We start from the raw sequence: 8714 nt of genomic DNA on the forward strand, positions 1-8714 counted from the left end.
GGCCGGCCCGGGGGACGCCTGCGGGGACCCGGAGGCGCTAGGCCGCGCTCGGAGCCAGTGACCCCCCCTCCCCCGACGCGACCTCCTCCCGGGACCCTCGCGCGTCCCAACAAGTGTAACGACAAAGCCGGCGGGAAGGACGACGCGGTGTCCCTCCCGAGTGGCGGCGGCCGCGGCCCCCCGGGGAAGCCAGGCGCGTTGACCAGGCCCAGTACCCGGCACGGCTCGGAGCCCGCCCGCTGGCTTCGATCGCTGGCACCCGAACACCCACGGCCCTTCCCCGAGCCCGGCGAGAGGGCGATCCTAGGGGCCGCCTCGGGGAGCCCCATCGAGTTTCCTTTCGCCGGGGCGCTTGCTTATTTACACCGGAGGCTGCCAGGAGACAGGCGCCGCCAGCGGGCACCGAGAAGGACCCGCGCCCGTCCTTCCGATCTGGTGGCCACAGTGACTATAAACACGCGACAATTTTTGGTTTAAATGAGGCCCGACTCTGGCGGACCTGCGCCCGCACACTCGACTCCTAGGGCGCATGATCACTCGGAGCAGGTCTCTGGGTCCACGGAGCCACCTCCCCGCTTCTGCAAATCCAAAAGTGAAATTAAACCTCCACCAACCTCCTCCTCCTCCTCCTCCTCCTCCCGCTCAACCTCCTCCTCCTCCTCCTCCTCCTCGCAGCCTCAGCAGCCCCAGTAGCAGCAACAGAAGCCGCTTCCCCTAAAAAATCTGAGGATCCAGAATCGCGCCGACAGTTTTCTCCAAAGACCAGTATTTATGAACCCCGGCATTATGTATATATATGTACATATAGATAGAATATATACCCCCACACACACAACCTTCTGCAAAACATCGTGTCAAAACATCAGGACGCGCGCACACACACACACACACAAGCTCCTCCAGTCCCCAGAAACATGCCCAGGAGAGAAACAGCACGCGCAGTCACAACTATTATTTACCCAAAAAAAAAAAATGTTACCTCTCAGTGTGCTGCTTTGTTTTTGTTTGTTTTCACGCTACCAATACAATCCCGCAAGGTTTAAGTGTTGCTAGGGTGTGTGAAATGGAAATGAAAGCCCGTCAGTTGAATAATCGCAGGAGCAAAACTAAAAGTTAGTCCCCGGCTTGCCTGAGAACGGTCCAGATCGAAAGCAAAACAAGGAGAGGAAACTGCGAGGAGCGGCGGCTGGAAATCCCCCCACCCCCCGCCCTCCTCCCTCCCTCCCTCCCTCCCCCGCGCCCCCCTCCCCCGCCCGCCTCCCGCCGCCCTTCCTCCCCAGTGTTTGTTTCAAGCTTGTGCAACCGGGAGGTGGAGGCCGCGGGGGTGCGGAAGTTCGCCGCCGCCGCTCATTGGCCGGCCGCGCCGCTGTCATCCGTTCTCGGAAAAAAGTCAATTTCATTTTCACTTCCCCACGTCCGGGAGCAGCGAGCAGCCGCGCGTGAGTCTGGAGCTCGCCCTCCCCTCCCCCCCCGCACCTCCCCCTGTTGCCCCCCCCTCCCTGGGGGTCCTGGGGTGGCGGGCGCAGACGTGGATGGAGACTTTGGGGGCCCGTGGGAGGCGGGAAGGGAATAAAGGACCCTCCATCCTAAGAGCCACCTGAACGGAGAAAAGTGCGGTCGGGGGGGGGGGGGCTCCTTGGGGAAGCCCAGGGGCGCTGGCCATCCAGTGGGTAGTTAAGGGGTGTTTACAGCGTCTGTGCTTGGTGATCAAGAACTCGGTGTTTTGGAACACAGCCTGCCTCCCAGGACTCAAGTAGCAAGCTGTTGAAATGACAGGATTCCTGCTGTCTCTGCCCTACAGGCAAGGACCCTGTCTGACACCCCCCACCCCCACCCAGGACGATAAGAAAGGCCTGTCAGTCACCGTCCAAAGGCTGATGGTCCACTGTGCCACACCAGGACCATTAGTGCAGGATGAAGGCCAAGTTCAAGTTTGGCCTTCTTAATTTCCTAGCTGGGCATTCTTAGGCCTGTTTTCCATTCTGTCCAATGGAAATAGATGAGAGAATGAATACAAGATCCTGCACAGCACATAGGCCGGGGGGGGGGGGGGGCGGCCACTGTCATCTGTTATCCCAAACTAGCACAACTCGCTTGGGGTCCACTCCTTTCTAGATCACTTGGTTTGAAAGTATAGGTTGACATTTAGTTCTAGCTATTTGTGTCCTGATTTAGAGTTTCATAAGCTTTCTATGCCAACTTCTCTACACACTAGAGAAAGTCCTTCCCTGGAGACCATGGCAAGCTATATTATAAACATTCCCTAGAGAGAGAGATGGCGGATATATATATATATATATATATATATATACATATATATACATATAATATATATCTGTCATGGAAATGCTGAATTCTACTGACCAGAAAATGAAAAGTATCTAAGTTATGCAAGTGGCAAGGAAATAGCTGAAGGTTTAGGAAACTGTCTTGTGGCTATGATCTCAAAATAGATCCCACATTCGCACATTGGTTTTTGTTTCTTCTTTAATAACACTTGCTTTTACAGTTCATATATCAGTAACCATAATTATATACAAACTATAGGATAGCTGTCACTCATCAAGAGCAAGAAGGCAGAGCACTAGCCTAGAAAGCTTGAAGCCTTATGTTCAATCCCCAGTCCTGGAAAAGAGAGAGAAAGCACCTTGTTTTTCCTGGAGGGAGAAGGAGATGGAGAAAAGGGAGGAATACAAGGGGTTTTTGTTGTTGTTGTTGTTATTTCTTGCTCATTGCATGCACAAGACTCTAATTTCACTTCAGGAGCCTCCAGGTGGAGGTGCTGGCCAGCTGATACTGGCTTTCTGGAGTCCATGACAGGTAGCTGCCTCTGGTATGAATTAGGAAGGGCCAGACAAGGCCATGCCTACAGAAATCTGCCCTGCATCAGATTAACCTCCTATTACTATGCAGGAGTGTGCTAGAAGCTAACTTGCTGGGTACATAAACCTTCACAATAGTTGACATCTCAGACAGTGTCTGCTGCTTCTCTAAGACTGTTTTTGCAGTGCTGAGGATTAAATCCAGGGTGGTTCTTTGTTTTTGATATCTTCCTGCTCACATTACACATCCAGTCAGTCATATCCTATTGCTTTGTGATACTATGCCCATAGTCTCTGGACCTGGTCCATCCCTACAACTCTTCTTTCCCGTATTGCAACTATTAGGAACCTTGCTTCCAGTCTACCCCCTTGGGCTCCTTCAGGCCAGTGACCACACTGTTATCCAAGTTAAGAAGGACAAAACCTCTCGGTAGCTTTCAAAATAAAGACCATATTACTTGACAGGATGCCTAAAGTCCATTGTAATTTGCTGGCAGGCTGCTTTTCTAACTTCACCCCTGGCAGGCCCCCCATCTCTCCCTTTACAAACTAATTGCCTCCCTTACTTCCTGTATCTTTGTTTTATCCTTAGCCTGAGACTTAGCAGTACATAGGCTCTCGAATATGTGTGAATAGTCTTTGCTCATTTATTTAACTGCTTATAAAATATTTCAGATTGTATCACAGGATTTGTTTTATATTTTAACAATTTTTTCATGTAAATGTAGCTAATATTAATTTGTGCAGAATTCAGAAACTATAGAAAAGTTGAAGGCAGAAAATATGGCTAAGTAGGGTACCAGTGGCTCATGCCTGTAATCCTAGCTACTCAGGAGGCTCAGATCTGAGGCTCCTGGATCAATGCCAGCCCAAGCAGTAAAGTCCATGAGACTCTTCTTTCCAATTAACCACAGAAGCTATAAGTGGCACTATGGCTCAAGTGGTAGAGCGCTAGCCTTGAGCAAAAAGTAGCTCAGGGTCAGTGCCCAGACCCAGAGTTCAAGCCCCCCCCCAAAAAAAGAATGAAAAGATTATTATATAATTATATAATTTTATATAATTATATTAAATATAGTGTATATATTATTATATATTACATATATTGTACACATAATTATATAATATATTATTGTATGGAAATAATAGTCCTTTTGCTTGGTAGGCAGAGACAAGGGATCACTAGTTTTGAGGCAAGCCTGGTTTACAAAGTAAGTTCCTATCTCAAAAAAATAAAGACTGAGCTGAATGTGGCAGCTCACACTTATTAACTCTAGCTATTTGGGAGGCAAATATAGAAGGATCATGACTTGAGGCCAGCCCAGACAAAGTTACCGCGACCGTATTTCAAAGAACAAGCCAGATGTGGTGGTATGTATTACAAGCTCAGTGAAGCAAGAGACATAGGTAGGAGATTAGGGTCTGTTGGGCAAAAAGCATGAGTCCCTATCTGAAAAGTAACAAAAGCAAAAGGGGCTGGGGACATGGCTCATGCTAGAGGACTTGCCTAGTAAGCATGGAGCTTTCAGCTTCAAACCTAGTACTGAAAAAATAGTTGGGACATGAAGATATACCTTGGTAATAGAGTGTTTGCATAGGGTGCAAAGCCTGTGCTCAATCCCCTTAGGAAGCAAAGAAGGAAAAAGGAGAGAGGGAAGGAGGAAAGCAGGGGAAAGACTAGCCATCTGAAATCCTGCTATTTGTATGTATTTCCTACTAGTAATCTTTAAGGTGTCTGTACACAGGATACTAATGCTTCCTGTGCTTCCTGCTCTCCCCAGCCCTATAGCCTTCTGTCCTGTTCTCTTTCTTAGCTCATTCTTCTTTTTCTGCCAGTCCCCTAAATTATGGTGTTTCCAAGCATTCTTTCCTCAACCCTCTTATTTTCTCATTCTCCATGCTTTTTTTTTTTGAGTACTTTCATCCACACCCAAAGCTTCAAATATCATCGCAGTTCTCAATTTACAATCCTTCTATTTACAATTTTCCAATCACACAGTGGTGAAACAGGCATATACATTTACTAGAAACCATACTGCAAATGTTGAATGTTGATCTTTTCCTGGACTAACAATAAGTGGTAAGATACTCAGTCCCATTTGAGGGAATCACAACCTCTCTGTCAGCCAGAAGATCACAACAACCCATAACCCACAGTGGATTAGTTGCTAAGCAATGATGTTCCATAGGCAAGATGTATCAGATACACTTTCAGAATACAGTATTTTCAAACAATGGGTTTACTGCAGAAAGTAACCCTATTATAGCTTGAGGAATGCCCATATTTGATGATAATTTCAAAACCTAACATCTGCCCTGGACACATTACTTAGTAGACATTCCTTAGATGATAATGATGAGAAAGAAGAAACATGCAAAACTAAACTCTTCTCTCACAACTTTGTATTTGTCACTTCATTGACTAACCAGGAAAGTGAGAGACAACAGACTTGCCCCCTTTCCTGAACCTCTGGAGCTCCCCAAGGCCTGGATACTGCTTACAATTTTCCAGACCTCCAAAACCCATAAAATATAGAATGAATTTCACTCTGTTCTTAGGCCTTTGATGACATGTCACAGAGCAAAGATGTAAATACTCAGAGGCACAAAATATCCACATGGTATTGTTATGCACAGTCCAGAAATATTTCTTAGCTCTTTGAGAAGATGCATACAGTCATAAATCTCTGTGGGGAAAAAAAGAACCAATATAGTCAGCTATCACCTTTATGTAAGTCTGTGGATAAAAGTACCAGTTGCCATTCAAGTATGTTTATCTAAACAAACATTTAGTCTAATATAAAAATTTAGTTGAGCTATCTTATTAAGTGAAATTGGAATGTCTTCATGGGTCAAGCAGTGTGGAATGGAACATCTTAAGAGACCTGGATGCTTAGGGATTACTTTATTTTCAAGGGAGTTGGGGAAAGACAAGGATATTTGAACAAGGTATCGAGAGATCTCTCCATGAGTGGCTCTGTGCTTTCCAAGAACTTTCCTTACAGTCTAGTTGATTGATAACATTAATTTCTATAGCAGCATCCTAATAATGGCAAGAATATCAACTCTGCCTATAATCGCAGCCTTCAAAATTATTTGTCAGATTGGAGTTAGAAGGTTAGATTTGGGTTAGTGTGGAGTTAAGGTTAAAAAGAAGGAATTGTAATTAATGTGTGATGTGCTAGCATATTAACGAGAAGGGTATTTGTAGCTATGATTAACCAGGGGGCTCACTTGCCTGTCAGTTGCTGTTCCTTGCTCCACAGAAACACTGGGATTCCTTCTGTGCTGGCCTCTGGGGTTCTCCTCAATAATACCAAAACTTAGGGGTTAGACAGTCATGGAAAATGAGCAGCCACAAAGCCCTGTAAAATGCTAGCCCTGTATTGAAAATATTACTGTGAAGTCCAAATTGAATAAAAATAGAGCCAAGTGAAACCCTAGTTGAAGCCATAGAGTAGATGAAGTTACAGAAACCTTTCATCAAAGTTCAGGAGCCATGAACATCATTTGGAGAAATTTTTGAGCATGTTTGCCCATTGCTTCCTATGATAGTTCATTCCATTTTACTAGAAACTCTGAAATGAGAGTTTTCCTGTTGCAATTATTCTTTAAAAATCATCAGTTTATACTGAGAAGTGTGTTTCCCAATCCTTAGTAATAAATACTCATCCTGCTCTGCTCTGATGAAAGGAACTGGGGTTTTGTTTTTGTTTTTTTAATTGCCAGGATCTCATTATTCATTGTAAATTCTGGGGTTGGGAGGAAAGCAAATTTTCTTTTCCAAAGGAAGATTTTCAAATCTGAAAACTTAAGGATTTGGGGGAGGGGGACACATAATTTCCCAAATGGCTATGAAATACTATTTTTCACTGTGAGGATAAACTACAGTGTTGCTATTACTTTGAAACGTGAATGGGAAAGTCTCTGTAGTTTTATCTTGAAATGCTTCAGAAAGAAGTACTAATAATTTTAGGGACTCTAAACAAAAATTTCAAATTTGCAACCTAGATTCAACAAACCGCTGGACTCCCTGGTCACCAGTACAGTTGAAAAAAACTGTGTTACATTTTCTGCTGCTTCTCTGTAGGTTTCTTAGGCCTTGCATGAGAAGCTTGAGGCCTAAGGTGTGTTTTCTTTCTCCTCAAACTTTTAGCATTTTGAATGATACACTTTTCTTCTATTAGACAATGTTTGGAAGTTTGCCAATAAAGAATACTGAATAGTGCCATAAAAGAAAATGAGTATTTTCTTTAATTCCTTCACTTCCTCCAAGTGTCTCCACTTCAGTCCTAAGTATGGGTGACAGTTCACACATACAAGCTCTTGGGGCCACCTCCTTTGCCTCTAGCGCGCCTCCACCCGTAACTTCCCCCAGATTGACCCAGCACCATAATGGTGTGACACCCTGAGGCCTGCTGTCCAGGTCTTGAACAAAACAAGATCTCTGGGCTCCTGCAACTGTCTCACTATGGGGGTGAGGGCAGCAGAAAAGTCAGCAGACAAAACAATAATTATAGTTTATTTTCCTGTACAGAAAATAAACAGTATCTTTGAAAGAACTGTGTTGCTTAGGTAATCAAGGAAGCTTGCTCAAGACTAGAGAAAAAAGAGTTTCTGTATTAGTTTCTTCAACTGCTGTAACAAAGTAGCACAGTTCGAGTAGCTTACAGGCCAGAAAGTTACCACTGAATAGTTATGGAAATGGAGGTGTCTATGGGTTCGGTCTCTCCTGAAAGCTGTGCTCTCTGCCTCTTCTCTGCTGATGGGTTGGCAGAGGTCCTAGGTATTATCTGGCTTGTAAACAGATCACCTTGATTTCATTTTGGAGTTCACAGGATGTTCTCCATGAATGTGTGTGAATATATTTCCCTTGGTTTTAAGGACACCTGCTATATTGATCAGCTTGGATTAGAAGCCCAACTTACTTCAGTACAATGTCATCATAATTAATTGCCTCTACAAGGACTGTTGTTTTGCTTTATTTTTTTTCAAATCAGGTCACTTTCTCACGACATCAGTATAAGAATCCCATGAGGGCCGGGTGCTGATGGCTGATGCCTGTAATCCTAGCTACTCAGGAGGCTGAGATCTGAGGATCGCAGTTGAAAGCCAGCCCAGGCAGAAAAGTCTGTGAAACTCTTATCTCCAATAAACCACCAGAAAACCAGAAGTGGCGCTGTGGCTCAAGTGGCAGAGTACTAGCCTTGAGCTGAAGAGCTGAGGGACAGTGCTCAGGCCCAAGAGTTCAAGGCCCACAACCGACAAAAAAAAAAAGAATCACATGAGGAAAAGCAGACTCATCCATAACAGGTAGGCCCCCGCAGAGGGAAGAGCAGGGGCAGCTGCTCTAAGAAGCACAGAGTATGGCATGTCAGAGAACTGGCAGAAAGTGTGGCTTCTGAGTGAAGACAGTGTGCAAGCAGGCAGAAGTGAGGAGTTTGGAGTTTATTCTACAAGCAATGGGAAGATTTTGAAGGGTTCCAGAAAGGATCCACCTGTGGTTCTCAGTGATCCTGCTATACATTTCCAGCAAAATACAAAGATTTACCTTGTAGAATTGTCAACAATTCCCTTCCATTCCAGGACAAATTGACTGAGAAACACAGCATTATTTCATTATATTTTATTTCATTTTTAAATTTCTAAGTCAAAATGTTTATTCCCCCCCTTAATTTTCTCTGTCAATTTCACATCTACAAATAAATAATTAATGTCAGTAATGCCTTTTTCTTTTTTTTGTCCGTCGTGGGGCTTGAACTCTGGGCTTCGGTGCTATCCTTGCGCTCTTCAGTTCAAGGCAAGTGCTCTGCCACTTGAGCCACAGTGTCACTTCAGTTTTCTAGTGGTTTATTGGAGATAAGAGTCTCACAGACTTTCCTGCCCAGGCTAGCT

General features: G+C 44.8%; 1 protein-coding gene and 1 long non-coding RNA gene across 3 annotated transcripts in view; both read right to left on the minus strand.

The window, feature by feature from the left end:
• Positions 1-1188, minus strand: part of Irf2 (interferon regulatory factor 2) — an 81176-nt gene extending 79988 nt beyond the window's left edge. Inside the window, exon 1 of one of the 2 annotated variants that reach the window (XM_013026250.1) lies at positions 980-1188. The gene's annotated coding sequence lies outside the window, so the exon portion shown is untranslated. The remainder of the gene's footprint in view (positions 1-979) is intronic. The other variant, XM_013026266.1, reaches the window with a different exon arrangement.
• Positions 1189-1399: 211 nt separating this feature from the next.
• Positions 1400-7910, minus strand: LOC105993617. Its single transcript, XR_001175467.1, has 4 exons — positions 7833-7910; positions 4060-4063; positions 2759-2767; positions 1400-1445 (listed from the first exon to the last, which is right to left on the minus strand). It is a non-coding gene; the product is annotated as an uncharacterized LOC105993617 (long non-coding RNA).
• Between the last annotated feature and the right edge of the window lie 804 nt (positions 7911-8714).

The sequence above is a fragment of the Dipodomys ordii genome, unplaced genomic scaffold (genome assembly GCF_000151885.1).
Source record: "Dipodomys ordii isolate 6190 unplaced genomic scaffold, Dord_2.0 Scaffold4, whole genome shotgun sequence".
In the NCBI taxonomy this organism is placed as follows: domain Eukaryota; kingdom Metazoa; phylum Chordata; class Mammalia; order Rodentia; family Heteromyidae; genus Dipodomys; species Dipodomys ordii.